The sequence below is a fragment of the Ursus arctos genome, unplaced genomic scaffold (genome assembly GCF_023065955.2).
Source record: "Ursus arctos isolate Adak ecotype North America unplaced genomic scaffold, UrsArc2.0 scaffold_6, whole genome shotgun sequence".
NCBI lineage: Eukaryota > Metazoa > Chordata > Mammalia > Carnivora > Ursidae > Ursus > Ursus arctos.
Window position 1 is genome coordinate 84386538 of NW_026623078.1, and position 26629 is coordinate 84413166.

Sequence of the window (26629 nt, forward strand, 5' to 3'; positions counted from 1 at the left end):
AGGTAGGGCCTGTGTGCGGTGGAAACCACCCCCACCCGCACCAGCTCTCCCGAAGAGTGCCACACCCAGGTGACCCGGGCGGCCAGCTACCAGGGTCAGGCTGCAGGGAAGCCTGCATGAAATGGCATGAGCGTGGCGTGGGGTTTACCTGTCATTCAAGGAGGCTAGGCATTAACACAGCTGGCTTCCCCTCCTCAAGCCGTGCAAACGCAGTGGCACAGTGAGTGTGTTTTACCCAGGAAACTTCACTGTCATCTATATTGATGAAAATGACAAATATCGTTAGCACCTTCAGCGAGTTCCATTTTAAGTAGCAGTTAGTAAATACAAAAGTCCATCCATGTCTCACAGCTCTACGGACTCACCCACGTTAGCATTCTCAAGCCAAGGTGGGAACGCTCACACGGTTAGCACAAATTCCCAGAGTGCAAGCCTCTTTCCAACCGGTACCTTTAAATGAGGCTGAACTGACAAAATCTACTCATGTTAGTGGACACTGGGGTTCCTTAGAGATCTGACCAACCTAGTTCCGAGTCAGGCAACTTGAAGACAACACCCAACTGCTCATCAGCAGGCATCCCTTGGCGGAGCCAGTTTCCAAATGCTCTTTCTGCAAGCTCTGGGGATTTCAGAAGCTTTTAGGGGAAGACAGAAGAGACTTTAAAAATAAAGTTTAGGCATCATGCACTTAGAAACATGAACACTAGGTAGCTAAGATCTAAGCTGAACAGACACCACAGCAACAAAGCCTGGTAGGGGAGAGCCAGTTAAAGGCGGAAGAGCCTGGACAAGCGTATTTGTTCAAGAGCTACAGGGAGGAGCGTCTGGGGGGCTCAGTCAGTTCAGCGTCCGACTCTTGGTGTCGGCTCAAGTCATGATCCCAGCATCAGGCTCCACACTCAGCACAAAGCCTGACTGGGATTCTCTCTTCCTCTCCCTCTGCCCCTTCCACTCATGCTCACGTACTCGCTCTCTCAAATCAATCTTAAAAAAAAAAAAAAAAAAAGAGCCACAGTCGAAGGGTCCACAGTATGTGGGAGGTGTACGAGCCAATTCTGATACACTGGAGAAGAACACAGAGCACGTTCCATAGACTCCTGGTCAGGCTATGCACAGGCTGTACGATTTTCACTCAGCCTATCAGTTCCCAGGGACAATCTGGTGGGGTACATTTTACATCTCGGATCCGTATTCTTGTGTGTGGTGTGAGGTAAGGATGCACCATTCTCTCTTCACAGTGGCCATCGGATCATGTCAACGGGATTTGTTTTTAAGTCCAGTCCCAACACTTTGAGACTCCTCTTTGTCATCCATCCAATTTCCATCAGTACTTGGGTGTGTTGCCAGTTTCCTATCCCGTCCGACCAGCGTGCCTGTCTGCCAGTGCACGTCCAGTGACCCACTGCTGTAAGAACAGAGGGCTCGGGAGCTTTCAGGCTCTGCTGAGGCTGTACCCTCTCGCTGCTTCTTTCCCCAACACTTCCCTATTTCTTCTTGCATGTTTGTTTACAAGTATATGAGCCCTAAGGGCTTGACTAGCTCAGGAAAGAAGATATTTTTCTTGGTAATTCTTATTGTGATTCCATTAATTTATATGTTAGCTGAGGGAGAGGATGGCTTTCTATTTGTCTGAAACTACCTCAGTGCCTCCCAAGAGAATTTCAGAATACTTCTTCGACAGGCTTTGTACATTTCTAGGTAAGTTTCTTTCTAACGATTTTATCTTTTTTTTTTTTTTTTTGTGGCCACCGTAAATGGGATTTTCTCTTCCCTTCTATTCCAACTGTTTAGCCAGTCTACAAGAAGGCCAGTAAGTGTTGTTTGTTCGTTTGCTCGGGTATGACTTACAGGCACAGTGAAAACGTACCACGTTCCATCAGTTCTGACAAACTTGTATCAATACAGAACATGACCAACACTCCGGAAGTCCCCAAGTGTCCCTTTCCCTGTAATGAAGGCTAATGATTTTTGAATGGACACAAAGGCTACCACCAAGTTAACAACAAATCTACCAACCATTACCAAACTACGTATAGTCCCCAACCTGGCATAACGGGGTTATGCTCCGAAGCTCACGTACGCATTGCTCGGAACGTGATCACCAGCTCCTCAGAGACAGAACTCAGGGTCCCTCCCCATCTGAACTGAACTAAATCACAGCACTGCTTGAGGAGCGAGGGACCGGGACCCACGTGGCATATTCCTGCACCTGTCCCGGGCACAAAGCCTTTGAAATAGTCTCCCCTCACTTGATCTACTTCTAGGGACCTTTCCCTCGGGACTCCACGAGAAAAGGAAAGGAAAGAAGCTTTAAGAAAAGGCAAGAGCACCCAGGGCGGGTCCCCACGACTGCCCTCCCAGGAGCCAAGCGCCTGGACGAAGCTGCGTCATCGCACTGAGGGGACCAAGCGGACCCCATAAAACCAGGTTTACACTGCCCACCAATCTTATCGCACGCAAACTGTTTTCTTTAAGGAAGTTGTTTTATATAGACGATAGACCATTAACCAAAGTAACTAAAACCATTAAAAGAAAACATTTTATGAACATTCTTCTGAAGGCTCTAACGTAAAAAGCCGAAGCTAATACCCGACAAGTACACCGAAGCGGCTTAGAGAGAAGACTGGTTTGCTCCTTACCCAAAGCATGGGCAAGGGCATGCTCCTCAGAGCCTCCTCCAGACTTGTTGAAAAACATGAAGTTTAAGCTGAGACCCACTCTAGCGTCTTCTATCCAGAGGGCCCAGAAACACGTTTCGGACAGGTTTTCCCTGGCAGAGAAAACGTGCTTCCCTCTGGGGCCCAGTCCAGGGATTGTCGCCACGTTCAGGGACAGCGACTTGGGTATGATTTGCAGATGCACTTAGACCAGTGAAACTACCATTGTTCCAATCAACAACTTCCTCTATTGTCCTGTTTCTAATTTAAGGGTAACCGATGCCAGAACATGTGACTTCCTACAATTTGCTCTGTGCAAAGCCGGCTGTTAACTGCATGCCATCAAAAAGTGAACTGCAGCGCCATTTCCGACAGGAACCACGAGCTCCGGTTCAACTTGGAGATTCTGCCCCTCTCCTGGAGAATGCTCCGAGAGGAGTTACTGCGTGCTTGCCATGCGACTCCCACACATCCTGCTACTTCCACTCCCAGTCGGCACACATGAGCGCACTAGCAGCGCTCCGGGCACTGGAGGCGCGCGGCAAATGCATTACTATTAACCTCCACTGACCTTGCCGAAGCACTGTCCAGGACAGTGCTCACCATCAGCCTGCCTCCCTCTCTTACCAGATGACCATGGCAAAGAACACGAACCCATGCTCAACACAAAAGCCAGGGAAACCAAACAAAGAGCAGCAGATACCAAGGAAGATCAGCTTTTAGACCAAGAGTATAAAAAGACCTAAAATTAAATCAAGCAAGTTCAACGTATCCTTGATAAGAAAGAAGCATTCCGGCAGATCTGTTTATAAGGTTATTTCCTGAAAAGCATTTAAGAAATCCCACCGACTTCCAACATAAAATCAATGTTGTATCAAGAGACAGACAAGCCACAGATTGAGAGAAAATATTTGCAAAAGACACATCTGCTCAAGGACTGTTCTCCCAAATATACAACACACTCAACAATAAGAAAATGAACAACTTGATTTAAGAAAGGGCAAGACACCCAAAGCAACAGCTCACTAAAGAAGCACAGACGGCAAGTAATCACGTGGGGATGCTCCACACCACGTGGCATCAGAAACCTGTAAAATAAAGTGGATCTCACGACACACCTATGAGAATGGCCACCGTCTGTGCACGGACAACACCAGACGCTGGCGAAGACGCCGAGCAACAGCACTGCCCGCTCACGGCTCGTGGGAACGCAGAATGGTGCAGCCACACGGGAAGACTGGCGTATTCTCACAAACTAAACATGCTCTTCCCATGTGGTCCAGCAGCCCTGCTCCTTGGTATTCACCCAAAGGAGCTGGAAACTTATGTCCACACAAGAATCTGCACGTGGATGTTTAGTTTTATTATTAACTGCCCAAACCTGGAAGCAACCATGGTGCTCTTCAGGAGGTGACTGTTAAATACACTGTGGTCCATCCGGACAATGAAATACTAGCTTAAAACGAAATGAGCTCTCAGCCATGGAAAGACATGGAGGAACCTTAAATGCCCATTGAGAAGTGAGAGAAGCCAGTCTGGAAAGGCTCCACACTGTGTGATTCCAACGACATGACATTCTGGAAAAGACAACACCATGGAGACAGTAAAAAGATCAGTGGTTGCCAAGGGATGGAGTGGAGTGTTGTGGGAGAGAGTAGGGACAGATGAATGGTTGCAGAGCGAGGAGTTTCAGGGCAGTGAAACCCTCTGCAGGATACCATAATGGCAAGATACCCACCATTACACATCTGTCCAAACCCACAGAGTGAACAGCAGCAGGAGTGAACCCTAAAGTAAACTATGAACTTTGGGTGATGATGATGTGTCAGTGCAGGTTTACCAGTGGTTTGTTTTTTTTTTTTAATTTAAGATTTGAATTAAGTTATTTATTTGAGAGAGAGAGCGCACGAGCACAAAAGCAGGAAAAAGAGGGAGAAGCATGGTCCCCACTGGGCAGGGAGCCCGATGTGGGACTCGATCCCAGAACTCTGGGATCATGACCTGAGTCGAAGGCAGACGCTTAACCAACTGAGCCTCCCAGGCGCCCCAGGTCCGTCGGCTGTAACACACGTAGCACTCTGCTGGGGGATGCTGATAACGGGGGACACTGTATGTGCATGAAGACGAGGATATACAGAACGCTGTACTTTATGCTCAATTTTGCTATGAACCTAAACTATTCTAAAAAATAGTTTACTAATTTAAAACAAAAAGTGTCCTTTACATTAAAGAACACACAGCCAAAAACATCTGACAAGAAAGGACTCAAGAAGTGATCAGACTGAATGTTCCGTACCTGGGAATACTTTCTCACATCTGAAAATTAACCTCCTCTAGGTATTATGATTGTCCCCTACAGAAACCCAGGCTGGTCTCCTCTCATCCAATGTACCTAGGAACTGTGGGCTCAAGAAATACAAAATTAATATAAATTTAAATTGGGGGGCGCCTGGGTGGCTCAGTCAGTGAAGCATCTACCTTCGGCTCAGGTCACGATCCCAGGGGCCTGGGATCCATACTCGCGTTGGGCTCCCTGCTCAACAGGGAGTCTGCTTCTCCCTCTGCTCATGCTCCCTCTCCCCCCCAATAGTCTTTTAAAAAATAACTAAGTAGGGGCGCCTGGGTGGCACAGCGGTTAAGCGTCTGCCTTCGGCTCAGGGCGTGATCCCGGCGTTATGGGATCGAGCCCCACGTCAGGCTCCTCCGCTATGAGCCTGCTTCTTCCTCTCCCACTTCCCCTGCTTGTGTTCCCTCTCTCGCTGGCTGTCTCTATCTCTGTCAAATAAATAAGTAAAAATCTTTAAAAAAAAAAAAAAAAATAACTAAGTAAATGAATAAATAAATAAGGTGTGTGACTCTGTGGTATCCCCAAAGCACGCAGCTCCTCAGTGTCTGTGGATGCTGTTTGAAGGTCTGTGCACCTCCCCCCCACCACCAAATTCCTGCACTGCCAGATTAGGAGCTGGGGCCTCTGAGAGGCAATGGGTTGTGAGGGTGGAGCCTTCCTGAATGGGATTAGTGCCCTTATGAAAAACACAGCGGCCCTCCGGCTCCTGCCACCTTCCACCTTCCACCGTGCGAGGTGAGGACACAGCGAGAAGACGTGTCTGAACCAAGAAGCAGGCCCTAGGCAGACAAGTGGTCAATCTGCCAGCACCCTGGGTGCACTTCCCAGCCCCCAGAACTGTGAGAATTAAGCGTGTGCTGGTGAGGACCCCCCCAGCCTGTGGTTGTGTTGTGGAAGCCCCAGTGGCCCAGGACCGCGCGAATCAGCGTCAGTCAGGACAGCCGAGGGGTTCATTTATAAATGTCGATTTAGGGCTCCACCCAGTCCACAGAACCAGATCTTTGGAGAAGGGCCCAAGAGTCAGCATTGCAACACACACGCTTGGCACAGCCCAGTGTGAGACGCTCTCAACGGGTATGAGGACCACGTGTCTCGGTTACGAGACATGGTTATTACCTGCACTGCCTGGCACTCAAGTGTCCGGTTTGGACAGCGTGTTGCCACTCTGGAGATAAATGATCGAAAGCTTAACCAGGGCTTGAACCTTTTCACAACCCAGCCTTTGAGGGTTCTGTGTCACAAGACACAGTCGAGGACACTTCAGAAACCAAACACGACACACGTCAGGCCTAACATCAATTTCAATTCCACTCCTTTGGATCAGCTTGCTGGGAACTTGATGTTGCTGGGCTGGGGCGGGGAGGGGAGGGGTGATGTGTGTGCACACACTATTCTGAATATTAACAGACTGAAGCAAAGGAAATGCGGAAAGAGGCCCCCCTGGGAGCAAGGGGATAAAAACATTGCTACACTGTTAACAAGTCCATCTAATTAAAGTATTTCTCAATGGACTCCCATCCCAGCAGCAAGCAGGAGGGGACTAACCCCTGGACCTCCAGCACTCCTCTGGGATGGCTCTCATGTTGACCACATTGCCCGGCCCTTCCCTGCTGGACAGTGCTGGTTTCTCCTCCCTGGCCCTCTTATACACCTGCCCCCTCGCACACACGCACAGCCCCCTTGCACACACCTCCAGTAGAGAGAGACCTGGGCCAGGCTGCTTCCTCCCAAAGGAGGCCAGGGCATGTGACTGTTCAACAGCACAGCCGCAGCCCCACTGTAAGCTCCCAGAGGTGGGGACGGGCCTGCAGGACGGGAGGGAGAAGCTCCAGCCCACACCTTCCCTGTCCACCTGTGCAACTCAGAGCCCTGCTTCCAAGACACTGGCAAGCACAACGTTCTCTGGGCTGGCCAGGCCCCTCTGCTTTTCCTTCAGGTCCCACCGGACCACCAGGACCAGCTGTCCCCCTGTCCCCCCACCGTGGCCCGCTGGTAAAGGGAGGAGCACTTCCCCCAGGAGACAGGGGGCCTGACCACACAGCAGACGGCAGGCGCCCACCCAAGGGCAGGATGGTTCGGATCACCACTGGGTGGTCCAGCACCTAACCAGTGCAGACACTCAAGATGGCTGGAAAGCAATGGGTTTGTGAGCACTGAAGACAAAGGACCAGACCAACCCATAATGACTCTATTAAAAAAAGAACACCAATTTTTAGAAATCCCTCCCTTTTAGAAGGAAGAGCAAGATAAGCACAGAGCTCAAAGAAAATCCCTTTCTCTTCTGAACAGGAAGCAGACACCAGTGTGTCAACACTAATGAACAGTCGAGACGATTTTAGTGATGCCTTAAAACCGGCATATTGCAGTTCAAGTCAACTTGCAAAATGCACACGCTACTTAAGGTGTTATTTTTTTAAGGTACCACACCCTCCAAATAAACCACGGCAGCTCCCGGTTTCACACGTAGGTAGGATTTCTCAGGAATTCCTATGCTTTAATGAAACACCACGAGTCCTGGGGCACCAGGAGCATAAAACGCCACTTGGCCACCTTTCACATACAGCATCGCCCCCGACCACCCCCCGGCCACCTGCCGGGGCTCTTGGCATGGAGTCTGATGCCCGTACGGTCTAGTGGACTAGTCTTAGACCAGCTGGGAGGTCTTCGCTGGGCCTACATTCTTAGCAGGACATCGTAGACCCCAAAAGGCCTACCCCAGCACAGGGGCTCCCCAGTGTTCCTGTGACAGCTGGCTGGCCACCGTCTAGCTCCACCGTGGCTAGACGCAGCCTCCTGCCCTCGTGTCTCCTGCCCACAGGATTTGTGACCCCAGGGTCACACAGCAAGAGGACAGGTAGAGTCATCTCAGGCGCTGTGCTAAGCAGAGGAAAAGCCCCAGCTGCAGCACGCCCTACAGAGCGTGGGAGCGGCGCGATGACTCACCGGGCTCCCGCCCGTCCTCACCCCGCACAGACTGGCAGGGAGAGGCGGCGGCAGCAGAGCCCTCCGGGAAGGGCAATGCCCTACCGGCCGCAGTGCCACAGAGGGTCACTAGCTACTCTCAGCGCCCCAGAGTTTCTCTGCGGAGCACACCTGATTCCAGAAGCCACTTCCGCGTCTGTAGAGGAAGATGTCAGAGTGCCACCAGAGCTGCGGGGTCCCTACGAGCAGTTGTAGGGCCAGGGGGCCAGGGCACAGCTTCTGGTTCCTCAGGTAGCAGACCTGCCCAGGCATCCAGGAACCACATCTCTTAGGTAACACGCAGCAGGACGAAGGGGTGTAATCAAATCGAGCGAACAGCAAGCACCCCGGGAACTCCCTCCCGACCCCATTCCAGAAGGAGCCGGGGCGCCGCTGGGGAGAACCGTAGTGTGCCTGAACTCCATCACAGGGACACAGCACCGAGGGCACTGCGTTCCAGCTAGATCCGGGGGCCGCGGCCACGCTGCACCTGCCACAAGCACCGGCTCGGTTCAAAGAAGCAAGAAAATACACTCAAGCTAAATCGGCAGACTCCATGGACAGTCTACGCGACAGTAAATATTCTGAATGCTGGATCAAATCATAGTACTTAGTCTTCCTCAATTTCGGGGGGCAAGGCATTAGGACCGACATCAAGCACCCCTCTACACAGAATCCGTCTGCATCTTGTACTAAGACAAGCTGTTACCTCACACGAAGGAGCACACAGCCAGCACCCAACCCTCGGAAAGCAAGCGCAAGGCCGTTTTGGAGGAGATTACGTTGAATGAGGACAAACTGCCCCCAGAGGAGGACAGTCCCTGGAACATATGCCTTCTGCTAAAATACAGAGACTTTCTCCTATAAATACTTTGTACCTCTGACCTTTAGAGAGCTTTCCCAGATTTGCATAATCAACTCAGTGGGATGGGTTTTGTCTGTTAATTAAAAAGCAGCAAGTGGTTTTCTTCCCCCTGCCCTTCTTCTACATGTTCCTAGCAAACCACTGGAGTCCAAGGAAGCTTTGGCTGCCATGGAAACAAGAGCACGGCCGTCCACTGCACAGCTCCGGGAACCCTGGCGAGCGCAGGGAAAGCAAGCCTCCAGACCGCCTGAAATGCCCAGTGGGCAACCACTGCCAACACTTGGAGTACTTCTCTGAACGTGCACCGTCTCCATCTGAGGGCAGAGCCAGGTACAGATGGACTCCTTTCCAGGTCGTGGACGAGAGAGGCAGGCAGGCTGCAAGCTGCTGCAGAACGCTCCTAACCACCCAATGGTAGTAAAACATAAAAATACAAACTCCTCACATTACAAACACATCAGCGAGGACTGACCTCAGAGCTGGCGGCAGAATGAAGGAGAACCACTAGCCACTCTGCCAAGACGCAATGGAACCTTTTGCTGGCATTTACATGTAAAACCAAACCAAAGCAGTTTCCAGGTTCTACATTCATCCTAAGGCAAGAAGGCCACAGAGCCACAGAAGTTAGAAAGTGGAAACGACCGTCTAACAGTATGGAATGACTTGAATTATGGGCCACAGGTCAGGTGAACACAAAATGCCAGTTTTTAAAGAAGGGAAGTGTGAAATATATTTGAGACACAGCACAATCAAAACCAGTTTTCTTAAAAAAGGTAAAGTTTTGGTTAATGAGAAGAACTTATATGTACTTTATATATGGCCTGGAGCTAAATTTACTCTTATTTTTTAGGAAGTACAACGACAGCAACAAAGCCAGCATTCTCTGCTTCCCTCCATGCACCTGAAGCCAGAGATGCAGGTCAGCGACGTTCACAGATGGATGGGTTGTGTCTGCACTCACTGCTGAGCCACTAAAAACGAGACAGCACTCACTGCTGAGCCACTAAAAACGCAGTCTTTTGGGTGTCCACGCCCTTCATAAACCCCTCCATCCCACAAACCCCTCACAGCACCTATGGTTGGTTTTACATCAAGGAAAACGGGGTCCCAGGACCCCGTGGGGGAGCCCCCATGCCCCTCCGCAGGACAAAGTCCAGGACCCCATCCAGGCGCCCAGGGAAGTGGCTGGGAGCAGAGAGCAACTCTTACAGAAGGGGGAAGGGGGGACGGGAAAATGAGACTCTACCTCGCAGACAAGACAGACCCCTTAACCTGGAGGTTCCCCGACTTTCTGTGAGGAAGAAACCCAGTTTGCTACCTGAATGACTAACCCTCCCGCCATCTGCACAAGGTAGATCAGAACCGGGGCTCCCTTGGGACTCTGTGAGCCCAAGTGTTCAAGGGAAGTAGGACTGTCCCCACGCAAGGATGGTCCTGGCGCCACGAAAAGGACTTTGGAAGAACAGAAGCTGTGGTCACTGTGGACCCAACACTTCAAAACGTGAATTTCCCTTGGACTCTAATGCCCTCTGGAACTCGTCTCAAGGAAACAGAGGCACAGGCGTGCGGTGACGCAGCCAGAAACCCTGGAGCATCCGTGCATAAGGTGTCGCGCACCCAGACAGAGCTCTGCTGCGGGGCTCCCAGCTGACGTGGAGCTATACCCAGTATCAAGTGCAAAACCCAGCTTACAAATCAAGTACACAGTATGATCCTAGAAAGTTTTTTTTTAAGGTACGGAAACAAAGAAAAAGGTGTTATATCTGGGTGATTTGTAGTTATAGTCTGCTTCTGTAGGACCTAAATTTGTTTTAAATTTTAAAAGAGGGGTGCCTGGGTGGCTCAGTCGTTAAGTGTCTGCCTTCGGCTCAGGGCGTGATCCCGGCGTTCTGGGATGGAGCCCCACATTAGGCTCCTCCGCTGGGAGCCTGCTTCTTCCTCTCCCACTCCCCCTGCCTGTGTTCCCTCTCTCGCTGGCTGTCTCTCTGTCAAATAAATAAATAAAATCTTTAAAAAAAAAATTTTAAAAAGAAGCAGTAGGGGAGCCTGGGTGGCTCCTGATTTCAGCTCAGGTCACGGTGTCAGGGTCATGAGATGGAGCCCCATGTAGGGCTCCGTGGGAGTCTGCTTGGGAGTCTCCCTCTCCCTCTAGCCACCCCACAACTCTCTCTCACTAATAAATAAATCTTTTTAAAAAACCACAGTAAATTATCTTTAAAAATAAATTTTCTGGTTGTCCTCTCCAAACGCAGATTAAGATCTTGGTGTGTGGGGGGACATGCAGGAGTGTTCTGCAATCACAAAGTCGCATCTCGCACGGCCCAGACGGTGCCAACAGAGGCAGGTCCGCAGAGCCGCCTGTGGATGCAGTGCTGCTGGCCGGTCCCCTTAATCAGCACAGATGCCAAGCTGACGACCAGGACCCATCGCAGAAGCCTCTCCCAACCCGCCCTCGACATCGGAAACACAGACTGTGCCCTAACCCCACCCAGGCAAGCAGCAGACCCGCCTACATGCTTTGGTGCATGGAGGCTATTCGTTCCTATGGGACCCCTGGGTGGCTCTTCACTAGGCATCTACCCCAGTTCCCAAACACAATCACACGGCTTTCCAGCCCACAGCCCCTACTGCCCTCCCCCACCCCCATAACTCAGGTTCACTCTGCTGGACTTAGCCTTCTCCCCACCGGACTGAGGTCAAACACCCGCCTCTAACAATGCCACCTGCTCTGTTCATTACACTCTCCCATTTAAGGGTACTCCCGGGTCAGCCGGACTACCAGACCCTGAGCCCATCAAGGAGAAAGGAGTCACTCTTTCCTCTTCTCTTCAGGTTAAGAGCCGAGACAGAGAAGCCCTGCATCAAGGTCTGAAACAGGCCCCCATGGGATGAAGAAACTAATCTTGTCCAGGTGACGTACGGCACCCTTCCCCGCCTGCAACCCAGACAGCACTGAGCTCCGAGGCCGAAAGCTTCATGTGTGTTTCTCAGCTGACAACACCAACAGGCACCCTTCCTGCTCATTAATCTGTGGGTGCTGACGTCCCCGGGGCCTCTCAGCACTGCCCTCCAGGACTGGATTACCATCTGCGAGCCAGCAGAAGGCTGCCTCCAGCCAGTGCAGAGAACATGGCCAAAAACACAGCACCTGGCTCAAGCCTGGGCCTCCCTGAGCGAGGGGGAAGCCCAGACTCCCCAGAAGTCTGCAATGCAGGAGAGCACCGTGGAGCGAAGCGTACCACCTCCCCCCCACCCCCGACAGTGCACATCCACACACAGGAAGCCCAGTGTGGCCCTCAGGCTCCTCCTGTGCCATCCTGGGAGGTGGGCAAGCTGCACCCAATGCTGACGCAAGTCAGATAATGACTGGAATGTTCAAGCAGGAGGCCCCGGGGAAGTCCATACAGACAGAGAACTACTGCCGCCTTCCCCCAAAAGGAGGAGTACCTGGCCACTAAGCTGGTCAGAAGTTCGTGGGACTGAAGCCCCAGGAACGTTAACTAGAACCAAACTACTCTGGGCACAATGCAGTTCTCAGATACCCAAACGGGTGACATCTGCTTTCCATAAACTCAGCCCGACAGCAGGACCTGAGTGTACAACAAACGGGGTTCAACAAGTCAGATTTTACATCTACTGGAGGAAAATGGCAATTCACGAGAACCTCACCGCCCTACATATAGCACTTTCCACCTGAGATCAGCTCTGCTGCACACAGCCCCATGTGTCCCTCCGGCCAGCCTGGGGACCTTGGTCCCGATAGCCCTAATACTGGACGGCAGCAGCACCCACCACAGGACCTTACTGGTTAAGATGGATTTGCAGATGCATTAAAAATAAATGAAAGGAGGACAGAGTTTCCCTTTGGGAAGATGCAAAAGTTCTGCAGACAGAGGGCGGCGACGGAGCACCGCGTTGAGGACGCAGACCTAACACGGCTGAACAGGACCCTAAAGATGGTTCCCATGGTACATTTCATGTTAGAGTTATTTTGCCAAAATAAAAGTAAATAATGTAAGATGAGGTCTAGAAATGACCTGAAAAGTCCTATCAGCAGGGTAATGGGGTTTCTGCCCCTGTAGGTACTCAGTGCCTCCCCAGACAATTCAGCCAACCACCAATCTTTGACACATTCGAAGCCTACAGGCGCTGGGGCAGATGGGGCTGCAAATTCGCACAGCCACACATTCAGCCCAGCTCAGGGAGTGAGTCAGGAGGGAGGGAGGCAGGCGGAGATACACACGCACACACAGAGACAGAGAGACACAGACAGACAGAGACCAGCAGACAGAGGAGGAATACCAAGTCAGCAGGCTAGCGTGAGTCAGCTGACCCAGAAGGAAGTGCCGGTCCCTAATGTTCCCTGCAGGGCACAAACAAGACTCCACAGGCGCCACTGTGACCTCTGCGAGGCACCCACTGCACATTTCACCACCTCCAGGGCAGCCCACCTCAGCTCCTCTGTCCCCCCCCCGCCGCAACCACAAGGCCAGGTGCACAAAACCCCGCACGGCCTGACGCCCTTGCCCAGGCTCCCCCAACCCCAAGGAGAGGCCTCCGTCTCCAGTCCTGGCCAGCCCCCACCAGCCATGGCTGCATCTGTGTGACACCCTGCAGGACCCAGACTTCTCCGGCACTGCCTCTCACCTCCTCTTGCCCAAGCCCACGCCGGCCCCCACCGCTGGTCCCCGGCACCCTCAGGACCAGGCTGGGGCCAGGGAACGTGCAGCCCTGTGGGAGCCGGGCCCTTCCGCCGCCAACACACCAGGAGGCATTTTACTCACCCAAGAGTCAAAAAGGGCTGCCAGGTGGAGGAAACAGGTTCAGGAGAAGATCCAGGAAGTGACTCCTTTTACTGAAAAGTAACATCCCCCACCCCCCGAAAGATTTTACTTTAGTTTTTAAGAAGTTCACTCTCAGTGTTGTTCTTCCCCAGATCTGAAACCTCCTGACCACGCAAACAATACCACCTGCCCCCACGATCTTGCTCATGGGGAGGCCAGTTTTCGCTCTGGAAGAAGGCACCTCCAGTTTTAAAGAGACAAATCATGAAGAGGTAGGGCTTCAAGCACCAAAGTCCACATTCCTGAAAAGCCTGCTGATCATAAAATGAGTTAACACCTGAATGTATTACAGCCTGAGCCGCCCAGGTCTCCCCTCCCCCAGCACAGGCCAAATGCTCCCAGGAACAAACAAAAACCACACGGATAAAGACCTCTTTACAAGAACAGCCAAAACAACTCCATCTGTTAACAAAAACTAACTGTTGAATTAAAGGTTGCAAGTTCAAACACAATCTGCCTATTGTAAACAGTGCCTCAGTTTATCAATGTCACAATAATGCTCTTTCAAAGATTGATAAAGTTCTCCACAAATACTCGCCCTCCAGCATTTTTAAGATACTTTGCAGGATAAATATTAGCTTGAGACGTGCCTACAGGAGAAGTGAAAGCTGCCAAAGAAGCAGTTCTAAAAAGAAAAAAAAAAAGGGAGCGGCTCCAGCCAGAGGGTAGCAAGCTGCCCCAGCAGACGGGGAGGGGGCTGGGCCCTTGCCCTGCGCTGTGAGCGCTGTGCCGAGGCTGGGCGGCCAAGTCCTTGTTACCCTACCCGTGCTGGGGCCGCCCAGCCTCGGAGGGCAGGGCTATAGCCCTGTCTCCCAATCGGGGGCCCAGTGCCAGGCCCTCCACAAACAAACCGCCCGGCCTACAGAAAGACCTGGAAAATTGAGTTAATTAAAAGGAGAGATTTTAAGATAATTGTTGGGATGGAAAAGAACAAGGAGCATCATAGCTTCAATCTGATTTAAACTTAATTTCCTGGAAGACAGTTAAGTAGCCTGGGTAGCCAAGTGCAGCAGGCGAGGGGATGGCGGACCGGCCATCAGCAGCAGCCGGCCCCCCAGGCCAGGATGGGTGGGCGTGTGGCGTGTTTGTGCTGCCAATTTCCCGACAGACTCCAGATGTCACTTACCCTTCCCTTCACCTGTGGGGGTCTTTTTATGTTAAACACAGTAGCTTGCAACTCAAAAGGAACTGGAAGCAAGCTCGGAACAAAGCCAGCCACCACGCAGGTGACACGTGGGTGACACAGAAGTCTTCCCCAGCAAGGGACGAGCTCAGGGAGACCACTGGGTGCAGGGCTCTGCCGAGCCAGGTGGGCCAGAGGGACTGAGCACCTGCGGAGTGCAGCCTCGCCCACCACGGCCCCTTTAAGACCCAGTTCAGGGACCTTGACTCCCACCCCCTCCATCTTCCAAGGCCACGCTCTGTTCTCCTCACGCTCCTCTGGAACAAAGCAGTGTGCTGCATGTCCTCCCAGCCCCGAGTGAAACAAGTTATGCCTCCTCCCAGGACTGTGGACGGCAGGGTGGAGAGACGGGCCACACGATGTCCCGAATCATTAACACGGTGTTCTCGTGACTGCAGACTCAGACACTCAGCCGTCACCTCCCCATCTACAACGGGAACAACCCCTCGAGACCATGTGGGGGACCAGGCAGTGTGGACGATCGCCAAGGAGCCTAAACCCTGCGGGTTCTCGGGAAAGGGAGCTGCCGTCACCCTTAAACGCTCGCAGTAAAACAGTGGTTACCCCCGATTACATTTGGATAAGAGTGTTGAAAACTCCCTGGGGGAACCAAATCCTTGGTTCAACTACATCACAGTGTGTAGCCCTGAAAGAGAAAAATCACAAGAGCAGAGAACAATCTAACAGAATTTAAGTTACCAAACATGGTCTAATTTTTGCTTGAATGGCTTGAAAAATAAACGAGTAATCTAATATTTACAAAAGTTTCATGAGAACTTTTACCAGAGTTGTCACTAAAAGGGAAAATTTGGAAAAACAAAAATTTAGGTTAAGAAGTGGTTCCACTCAGTTATCAGAAAGTAAGCACAGCCGGCGATTTCGCTGTAAAGGAAGGTTACATGTGCATTAGGTCCAGAATACCATGGACCCCTTTGCACCGGACCTTGCAGCACGACAACGCTGACCACTGAGGACGTGACGGTCAGCTCAGTGACCAGGACTACCCCCTCCGGGCCACCTGTAGGGCGGGCAGGGAACAGGGACACAAGGAAGCCACCTCTGGTCTAGGATAGGGTCCCTCCCTTCAAGGCACCTAAAACCCGGGGAGGGGGGAGGGCTAGTGGGGAGAGAACCTGTGTCACTCAAAGGCACAGCAAGTGAGACCTCCCCCCTCCCCCCAGGATGTCAGGGGGAGGAGGCCCACGTGACAATGGAGGGCAGCAGGCAAGCCTAGACCGACCCTGGGGTGGCTGCACTCAGAGGCCCAGGCACAGTGCAGAGGGTGGGCACAGAGGTTTGAGACTTGTTATCGGCAGGGGCAGGACAGCTGGCTCACTCCGCTGTGGACAGTGCTATGTGCTGGGCATTTTCCAACAGGAGGACCTGACCCTGCAGGGGCTCACCCCAGGGAGACACTCTCAAGGGGCCAGCAGAGCCCAGCGGCGGGTAAGCCTGGGAGTGGAGAGGTGCCGTCCAGGTCTGCAGCAGACGGAAGGCAGCAGGCGCTCAGGGAGGGGGCCACCAGTGCAAAGGGAGCGGCAGGAGCTTCGGCTTGACCTGGGTCAGCCACGGGGGCTTCAGGGAACAAATAAGAGAACAGGACAAGCATCCAGAAACATATCTTGCTGCAGGTCAAAGAGCAACAGGGCTGGTGAGACCCCTGGGGACGGTCCAGCCCCACCCAAACCTCAGAGGAGAAATGGCGCCTGAGAGGCCAAGGGACCCAGCATCGATGACAGTGACTGTGAGCAGAGCTGATCCTGACACACACTTCTCCTGCCCTCCCAGGTGCCCCCTTGCTAAGGCTTCCTCCAGGTTCCTGAAAACCGGCCACAGGTCCCAGACAGGTGTGAAGAACGAGTGTGTGTGCTGCCCGCCATCAACGAGAGGAACCTGCCAGCACTGTGCAGGCAGGCTCTGTGGCCGATGACAGCACTCCTGTCACCTGCTGGCCCCGCTCTCCTGGCCAGAGCCGTCACTGCCTGCCCCTGCAGAGCAGCCCTCCCCCCCAGCTGCACCCTCCTGAACTCGTTTCCGCCCCTCAGTGTTCCCTGCCCCTCAGTGTTCCCTGCTGCTGTATCCCCAGCATGAAGTATGGCCAGAACATTCTGTGCACAGCTCCTCCCGCTACCCACCCCTCAGTGCTTCTCTTCCTGCTCCCTCTGGTCTCGCCTTCCTCACCCCTCAGGCAAAGCAAACCCACACTAGCCCACACTAGTCCTCATTGGTCCGAGGCCCTGACTACAAACCATGGCCTCCCTCTGCCTCAGCCACATTGCCCCTGCAGATGTCACACGAGTCAGCTGTGTCCCCTGGTTTCTGAACAGGTAGCACAGGTCTGAAGGCCTGACCTAGCGTCCTTTCCTCCTCAAGCTCGTTACTTCTCATCTGGGCATGCGGAAGTGGGACAAGCTAGATGAGACAGGAACTAGAGGTGGCAGGACAGGGTCTGCTCGATGGGAGCCAGACACCCTGTCCGGCACAGATCTGCCAGCCCACCTCTGCCTCTTACCCAACGCCACGTGGCCAACAGGTGTTTCTGGCCAAGGGCACTTAACCACCCCAACCACCCCTGGGAAGGCTGCTATTCTACCATTGGCTGTATCCAAAACTCACCAGAAGCCACCACTACTTCTAACTCACAACCTCATCACCAAACGACACCCCACATCCTGGGCCTGCACAGAGCCTCTCAGGAAGGAGTTAAGCCTAAGATGCCCCAAGGCTACCAAAGGGCCTAGGCGCTGGGAGAAGCAAGGGGCACTTAGCTTTCTCTTCCTAGGGATGCCAGCGGCAGCCTGCCTTCAAGCAGGCCAGAGATGAATAGCGCAGCAAGATTCCCCGTCCGCCTCAAAGTGCTAGGCCCATCTACAGCTTCCGGCCCAGCACCCTGCGACAAGCAGGAGAGGAAGGCAAAGTGAAGGGCAAACAAGGGAGCTCTTAACACTGCAGCCCAGAATGTCTCAAACTCTCCAGACATTCCACGCATCAACATCAGCTCGGGCTCTGCCTGCATTTTAGGGCAGTGCCGGGGGCCCAGCAGACAAGGGCACCAAGGGGGCTGCACTCCGTCAGCCGCCCACACGCGGGGCTCCGGGGATCTTCCTGCAATGGCAGTTCCACAGCTGGAAGGCACAAGGGACAGATGACAACAGAGACAAAGGCCACGTCGTGTGTGCACTCCAGTCCAGAAGACCGATGGCACTGTGTGTGCAAACCTGAGTCCCGGGGTTGGAGGACGGGAGGAAAAGGGACAGCCCCAAACACCAGTGCTTCACAGAGTCTCTGTGAGCCCAAGCCCTGCTCTTTTGCATCCCACGCCACGACACATGAACCAGAAAGTCAGACAGGATGTTTTCATGCTCATCTCAACAGTATGGACTTGCTTTAACAATGGCTTAAGTTGGGGCATCTGGGCAGCTCCGTCAGTTGTGTCTGACTCTTGGTTTAGGCTCCGGTCATGATCGGGGTCATGGGATCGAGCCCTCAGGCCCCACGCTGCGGGGGGGGGGGGGGTGGTCTGCTAGAGATTCTCTCTCCCTCTGCCTCCCCCCACCCCACCCCTGCCCTACCCCTCTCAAATAAATAAATAAATCTTTAAACAAAACAAAACCAATGGTTTAAGTCCTATTTTCTTCATTGGTTTTTAACTATACAAGCACTTTACCCTGAAATTCAATTAGGAGGGTGACCTTCGATTGGGTGACCTGCTGCAACTCAACTGTGAAAACGCAGGGGTCTGTGATCCATGAGCGAAGAGTCCCAGCAGAGACTACAACCCCAGGGGAAGCTGGGCAGACAGGGTCCAGGACCTGGGGACGAGGGGGCAGGTGATGCTTTCACTGGGGGAGGAAGGGCCCTGGCTTGGCAGGCGCCAGGCGCCGCACACTGGCCGCAGGCTCAGGAGAGGAGGGGCTGGCCCTCGGCACGCCCCCGCCAGCAGCATGGAAAGTTGGCCGGGGCTGGAATGGACGTCTGGTGTCTATAAAAATGTTCCTCCCAGGGGAGCCTCTGGAAGCAGAGACTCCAAGAGACTTTCATTCTTTTCCTTATTTGCCACGCTGAAAAATAAGTCGTTCTTCCTATTCTGAAATGCAATACGGGTCAAAACCTTCCACAGTGAATAGTGACCCAAAGAAAGAGGTCACCAGATCCAAAATATTTCTCATTTGGCCAGTGGCCCAAACTCTATTCTGTTTACTTGGTTACTCTCCTGGGGGATAAAAACCTAATCCAATATGCCAAGTGGGCCCGTGTTACTCCACGTTCTGTGAGGAGGGCGGGGCTGCAGGAGCTTCTCACACCCTCTGCTGGGTCCTCCCGGGCGCTAGCCCCCTCCCCACCCCAGGGACTCCTCTCTGTCCCCACCGTGGCCTCCCGTGGGAGGAAAGAACCATCCATGTAGTGTCTGTGCTGTGTGCCCACCCCACCCCCACAACCCAGCAAGGCCGACTCTGACACGGTGGGTGGGCTGCTAAGGCCTGCGTGGAACCAGAACCAGGGCTACACGCGGGGTCAGGGTCTGCCGGCTCCGAAGCGGGCTTCCCTCCCCACCGCAGGACAGCTCCTGCTAGGCCTGCCTGCACCCTACCGCCTCCAGTGTGGCCCCCAGTTGGTGGGAAGGAGCCCTCAGCTCCCGCCTGCCCCACATGGCCCTCGGCGTGAAGTCCTCTGTCATGGCAGCCACTGAGCCAGGACCCACACTCAACGTCAGCAGGCCCTCCTCAGGTCACGGCACCTCAAAGGCTTCCAGCTCTCATCTTGAGCACAGAGCTGTGCCCTCACGCTGCAGCCAGCCCTGGCCTGTGCTGGAACACAGGCTGCCCCCCACGCCCCGGGGTGACGGGTGCCTGGCCCGGGCCAGGGCGTGTCCCATTGTTGTGCAGAAGGACGCACACTCCGGGGGCATAAACCCCACGGACGCAGCCTGCCTCCGAGTTCTCTTTCAAACGGTGAGGCCCACACTCCAGTCACTGCACATCCATGCCCACGTTCCCATAAGCTCTTTTCCAAGGACGTGCTCACCCTGGATACAAAAGTACTGCCTCGGACACAAGGCAGAAAGTCCTGGACAGAGGCCGCTACAGTCCTAACGCTGGCCATCTGCGAGGCACTGCTGCTCAGGAAAGCACCAAGGCTGTCAGCGTGAGGGGAGGGTCACAGTGGGGGTCACTCGGGCTCGTGCCCCGGAGTCCGTGGTGGCTCCTCTGTCCCTGACTACGTACGCCGTACCCGGCATGGGCATGCAGATGCGCAGCCTTGGGTTAGCCAGGACTCACTGGGGAGCCCCAATCAGATCCCCCCACTCTGGGGCGAGAGCGGCCTCAGCGGGGCATGAGGGACACAGGCCCAGCACCGGCCCTAAGGGAGCCCTGGCACCAGGCCCCCAACATCTCTGCCTGTGGCCCCACCTAGCTCCCAAGGAGGTGGGGGTCTGAGCTCACGATCCCTCTAGAAACAAGGGACGTAGGGCCAGAGGAGGAGGAATGGCGGAGGTTCCTGGCCTGTCAGCCGGCCCTTACGGAGGCCCTCCGTCTGCGGCCCAGGAAGCACACAGGCTGGAGGCACCCCGCGAGTGCGCGTGTGAGCCCCGGACCAAGGCAGAGCAAGGGAAGCATGCGGCAAGCCTGCAAACACATCTTTCCTGAATCTGTACAAGTGCCTCTTACGTACATTCTCTACTTAAAGCGGCTTCAATCTTTTCCAGAATAAGGAGATAGTATAAGCAGAGTAACAGTTACAGTTCAAAAGCAAGTGTTTCCCGGGGCGCCTGGGTGGCTCAGTCGTTAAGCATCTGCCTTTGGCTCAGGGCGTGATCCCGGCATTCTGGGATCGAGCCCCACATCAGGCTCCACCACTGGGAGCCTGCTTCTTCCTCTCCCACTCCCCCTGCTTGTGTTCCCTCTCTCGCTGTCTCTCTGTCAAATAAATAAATAAAATCTTTAAAAAAAAAGCAAGTGTTTCCCCATCAACGCGCATTTAAAACAGTAGATGGCATTAATCTGCCTCTGAGCTGGGTTCCTGCTCCCGCCGTCCTCACAAGCCTGACCACAGGAGCACGACCCTTCTCCCGCTCACCACGGGACTCTCCTCTGCTTGTCCACTGACTGGTGGCCCTCCCCTCACCACCACTGCATCCTAGCTTGTCCACACCTTCCCCAAGTAAATTGAAGGCTACGGGGAACAGAGAAGGAACTGCTCTTTACAAACCACTCACACCCGCAGCGAAGCCAGCCAAATTCAAGCAAGAGTCTGAGGTCAAGGGAGGGACGGAGAGGGGGGCGCTCACCGTCTGCCACAGGGCTCCGCCCTTAGCTAGTATTTTATCACCGGACCCTACGGGTATCAGGCCCGGCAGCAGAGCAGGACCCCCAGGCCACTGCAGGACCCTGAGAAAGCCGCTTACCTCCCCAGGCCACGGGGAGGTAGGAACCAAGCACCTGTCCCTTCTCTTGCATTTCCACAAGCTTTGATCCTACAATTTAAAACCACACACCAAGGGCAATATCATCACAGGAGAAAGGCCTGCAGGGCCGGCAGGAAGCCTATAATAGACGCGCTATAAACTCCACACACCTCACTCTGTCTTCAAGACTAATTTTAACAGGGAGAAGACATAACCGCAGCGAACAAACCTTTCCTTGCGGATATAATTTACAGCACCATGACTCAGCTGCCCTGACTGCCTGGCAGGTGAGGTCACCTGGATGCACGCTGCTGTTTTCACAAGGCAACAACCCACACCAACGCATGGGGTAGGGAGAGCGGGCTGCTGCCGTCCCCAGCCTCCCTCCTCCAAGGTCCTTCGAAGGCCCCTCATGAACACTTCATGGCACATATGGATTTCCAAATTCCTTCCAGGGAATGCCCCCGGCCAGCTAGGGCGCTGGCCTTCTGGTCTAGCTGGCTGAGCAGCCAGTTAAGGACAGTTAACTACAAATATGAAAGTTACTGATGGATTTGTTTAAAGAGCCTGTCCTTTTAAGTACCTGCTAAGTCTATTAACAACAACAACAACAACAAAAAGAGGTCCACTGTGCCCCCTTTGCCCCACCACCCTCCTCAAGGGCTCCCGCAGGCTCACCAGTACCACCACTCTGCCGGAGCTCAGGTGGCACGCCCAGCATCTCCAGCACCAATGGTAGCAGCAGCCAGACGCCCTCAGGCCTCCCAGGGCACAGGCACCAAGGCCCCTGACTCCCAGGGTTCTCTCCCTGTCTTCTGCCCACACACGGCTCACACCTAGGCTACTCCAAGCCTAGGCTACGTCAGCAGCTCCTTTCTGACCGCCACCCCACCCCCTGCCCCACACTTCCACCTCTCCTACCAGTTCCTGACTTCCTCTCCCAGGCAAGTCCCTAACCCCAAGCTAGCGCCCCCCACAGCACCAGGGGCCCAGCCTGCACACAGGAGGGTCCGACCACGCAGACACCGCGTCCATGAGAACCTCGGGCTCCCGCACAGCTTCGTTCTGATGGCCCCCTTCTGATCCCACTGCACCTGCCAGGACAGGCAGCCGCATGTGCCCCCAGGCCTCCCTCCCCCAGCCCAACTTGGCCCTGCCCCTCCAACATAGGAGTGGACTGCCCCCAGAAAAGAAAGGCAAATTCCAGTTTCCCCCACCCCCTTTCTCTTGGGAACTGCAAAGTCTCCCCAAAGACACGCATCTTCAATTGCTTCATGTGGGGACATAACTAGCTGCAACTCTGAACGTCCTTCCTATGAGCCAATTCCGATTCTAGATGCCACACGCACACACATACACACACTGAGCCCTCACACACTCCAACGCAGGGAATCCTATCATTAGCCCCAATTTGCAGGTGAGGAAACGGCAGCACCAAGTCTAGCACACAGAAGATGCGGGATTAGAAGCGTGGGGAGAACCACGGCCACCGTGGTTCAGCGGCTCGGCCTCGGCACTTCCTCCCAGCGCCAGGTCATCGCTGGGCTGGGAAAAGCAGAGAGGATCAGAGGAGACGCAAGAGCTTCATTCCATGCCTGAGTTCTGGAGGGAACCCTCCCTGTGAGGCAGGCAGCCGGACACAGGCACCCAGAACTGCCTGGCCACGCAAGACATCGGAGTCCATCACCCGGAGAAGCTGGCGCTGGTGGGCCGACCCAAGGGAAGGAGCGCGCGCGCCCACACGGGAACACGCGCACAGGGGCGCGCACAGGCACACCCGCTCTGGGAGACATGGTCTGGAAAGGAGCAGAGCAGCCGCCACTGGGAGGTGTGGCTCTAGGGCTGTACTTGTTTCTTTAACTGAAGAAATTCAAAACCGGCCTGATCAAAAACCTCAGTTTAAAACAGGCCTTTACTGGGGTGCCTGGCTGGGTCAGTTGGTTAAGTGTCGGATGCACAATTTCGGCTAAGGTCATGATCTCAGCTAAGGTCATGATCTCCTCAGGTCATGATCTCAGGGTCGTAAGGTCAGGCTCTGTGCTCAGCGTGGGGTCTGCTTAGGATTCTCTCTCTCCCTCTGCCCCTCCCTCCACCTCGCAAGCACGTTCCCTGAGAAAAAATAAATAAAAATAAAACGGTCCTTTACTGGAGCGCCTGACTGGCTCAGTCGGTAGAGCATGCGACTCTTGATCTCGGGTTGTGAGTTTAAGCCCCAAGTTGGGTGCAGAAATCACTTTTTAAAAAGTAAATACATAAAAAACAAAATCCTTTACTTCAGCTTCCATATATAATACATGACCATTAGAGTAACGTGTGGAGTCACACACACGATATTTGACTCATGGCTTCCCATTAGGACAGGATTCTAATCTTTAGGGCTGCAGATGGGGTTAGCAGATTGCTGAGTATTATCAGTTACTGTTCATACTAACGCCGCATTCTCTGCGTTTGACTGAAGAGTAGGAAGAGGTGATTTTACAAATGGGTACGACTCTGGGCTCTTCCCAGCTCAGAAGAGCTGGCCTATCCTGCCAAGCAGCTGGCTGCCGCCGTGGGGAGAGACACCCTGGAAAAGAGCGTGCATCCTGCCTCGAGGGGAGCAAAGTGGCCATGTGTCAGAGTCCTGCAGGGGCCCAGTGGCTGTGGCCTCTGCAGAGAAAACCCCAGGCCTGGGTCCTCCAGCCTGGCAGGGAAACACGGCACACCAGGCCCCTTGCTGACCCCACAACTACCAGGAGCCAGCCAAGCACCTTCTCTGCCTAGCAGGCCCAGGACATAAGAAAGGGTCCAGAGAATTCCTGGTGGTGCAGCTTCAGACTGGACCATGGTCCTCCTGTGAACCACACTGTCCCGTCACGTCAATGAAAATGAGCTAGTGGTGGGGTGCCTGGGTGGCTCGGTCGGTGAAGAATCTGCCTTTCGCTCAGGTCATGATCTTGGGGTCCTGGGATTGAGCCTTGCATGGGACTCCCCACTCAGCAGGGAGTCGGCTTCTCCCCCTCTCCCTGCCCCTCCCCCCACTCATTCTCGCTCTCTAACAAATAAAATCTTAAAAAAAAAAAAAGAAAGAAAGAAAGAAAATGAGCTAGTGGAGAACTTGAACCAGGTAGCCGGATGTCCTCCCCACCAAGAATTTTAAATAAGTAAAATATACATTATGATGTGACCTTATACTATATAATACAACATTACAATATATCATATGCGACACGCCCTATAACTGTGTCTATTATAGACAATACATATTATATAGCCAAATAAAGAACAGATAATACAATTTACTCTAATACACACACAGAATACATGCTACATTATAATGCAATATCACACCACGTGCAATGAACGTGGATTTTTACGTCCAGGGCACTCTCTAGGCCACAGTACCCATCCGGCCACAGGATGAACAGGTGCCAATGCAGAGGTCTGACCTGGTGGCTCCTCTTCCAGGTCACACGAGCCGCTACACGCCTGATCCTTCCACCTTGGCCTGGCTTGGGGTCAGGAATTCCACAAAGCCACTCCCAAGTTTTATCTCAATGTGACATTGCTTAATTCTTCAGACAACCTTGACTTGACCCTCTCACTGCTAATTTTAGCTACCCTACATTTCCCCACAAAGTAAACTGGAGCATCCCAACGTCACCATCACAACAGTTTCCAACAGGCACTCAGATGGCAGACTGCCATGCGGGTCCTTAGTCGCACTGTGCCCGAGACCAGGCTCTAAGTCCACGGCTGTTGCTGCTCGTCTTGGGCACAGCAAGGAGACACAACAATCACCCTTGGGGTTTACCTCCAGCACACTCCTCGGGCAGAGAGACCAGCCCAAGGCCAGCACCAGCCCCAGCTGCTCGCCTGCTTCCGGAACTACCAAACACAGTCTCGGGCGGACCGCTGGCCAAGCACCCTCCCCCTGGGCTTCCAGACAGACCAGGCAGCCCATGCTGCAGGGTACAGGCGTTCCTTAGCTGAGGCCCAGAAAGGGGTGCTGAGAAGGATCACCCCTGGACAGGTGTTAGGAGATCTCTAAAGTATACACAAAATGGTGTCTCTTCGCATTTTTGTGGGAACGGTCCCTACTTTCACCAGATTTTCAAAGGAATCCATGACCCAAAAAAGGTTAAGCACTACCCCAGTTCTAAGTGGGGGAAGAGGGAAGTATCCATGGTCACACAGCTGGCTAAAGGTATTTCTGCTGTGACAGAGTTACTGCATCAGCTTTTCATAATTTTTAAAGTCGGCCCTCCCTTTTATAGTTTCCTTTAGAATTCAGTTGAACAATTTAGGTTCATACAGCAGGAAAAAAAGGGCAGACAGAAACAAAACTAGAAAGATGATTTCTAAATTCAGGAAAAACTCTAAGGGCCAGCCCAGACTATTCCAGAGCTGAGAATTTTCTAGAGCTCATCAAACATTTGGTGACATCAGAAAGATCAAACCACAATTTCTAGAACTGATCCTAAAGGAATGGACAAAAGTATGAACCACTACAAGTAAAACGGCTGTCATTCTCTCCAATAGTCAGGCCGTGGTGTCTGGAATCGAGTCCTGGATAAATGTTATTTACTTGGCTCGCCAGGGTGATAATGAGCTTGTTTTGAACCTCCTGTATATGGTGTTAGCTCATTCATTTTGAAAAGTAACCCAGGACAGACTGAGCTGGGGAAAGACTGAGCAAGGAAAACCAGGTCAGCAAAACACTGCTCTCACGTTTCATAACCAAAACATGAGCCAGGCTCCAGATAAAACCTTAATCTGATCTGCATGTTGCATTTAGACAAGGGGTCCGGGCATCGCCTCTCTCCCTCCGATCCAGAGCGCAGCTGTGCTCCTTCCGCTGCGTCTGGCTCTAGAGCTAGCTGTCACTGTCGCCAGACACTGGGCCGTGGGATCACAGTTCACAGACTCCCCATCTAACCGAGGCCCCCTCCCTCATCCACCCACTCACCGCGCCCCCACCGTGCACACACCGAGAGGTCCAGACTGCCCTCCAGTTGCTTTCAGGCCACCTGGCAGACAACGGGAAACCAGCCAACCAACCCCAGGAAAAGAGAAAGTGGCCCACGCAGCACGGTCACAGCTACATCCTGGACCCACAAGGCCCACTCGGCCTGCGTTCTCAGCTGCACTGGCCGACTTAGGTCCTTCCTTCTGCCGCCTCACCAAGACCCCAAATTACCATAGACCCATAGGCATCAGCTCCCACCAAGCAGGGAACCACGCCAGGCGGCCAGAAAGTCACACATCCACACACATTCCACCCCAGCAACCAAGCCGGGGCACAGAGGCGCATGCAGTGAAAGCCGGGCCCTAGCCTCCCAAGCCCTGGCCTCCCGGTCTCTCGCCCAGACCAGTCATAACCGCCG

The 26629-nt window shown here is 53.5% G+C and overlaps 1 protein-coding gene across 5 annotated transcripts in view; it reads right to left on the minus strand.

Moving 5' to 3' along the window:
* The window catches only part of SLC45A4 (solute carrier family 45 member 4), a 73278-nt gene that overhangs the window by 35544 nt on the left and 11105 nt on the right, over positions 1-26629 (minus strand). The window contains exons 1-2 of one of the 5 annotated variants that reach the window (XM_057307923.1): positions 13615-16814; positions 149-255 (exon numbers count right to left, since the gene is read on the minus strand). The exons of 1 other annotated variant lie outside the window; for it this stretch is intronic. The gene's annotated coding sequence lies outside the window, so the exon portion shown is untranslated. Of the gene's footprint in view, positions 1-148; positions 955-13614; positions 16816-26629 lie in introns of those variants that run through there. 3 more of the 5 variants (XM_044380380.3, XM_057307924.1, XM_026489314.4) reach the window with 3 other exon arrangements.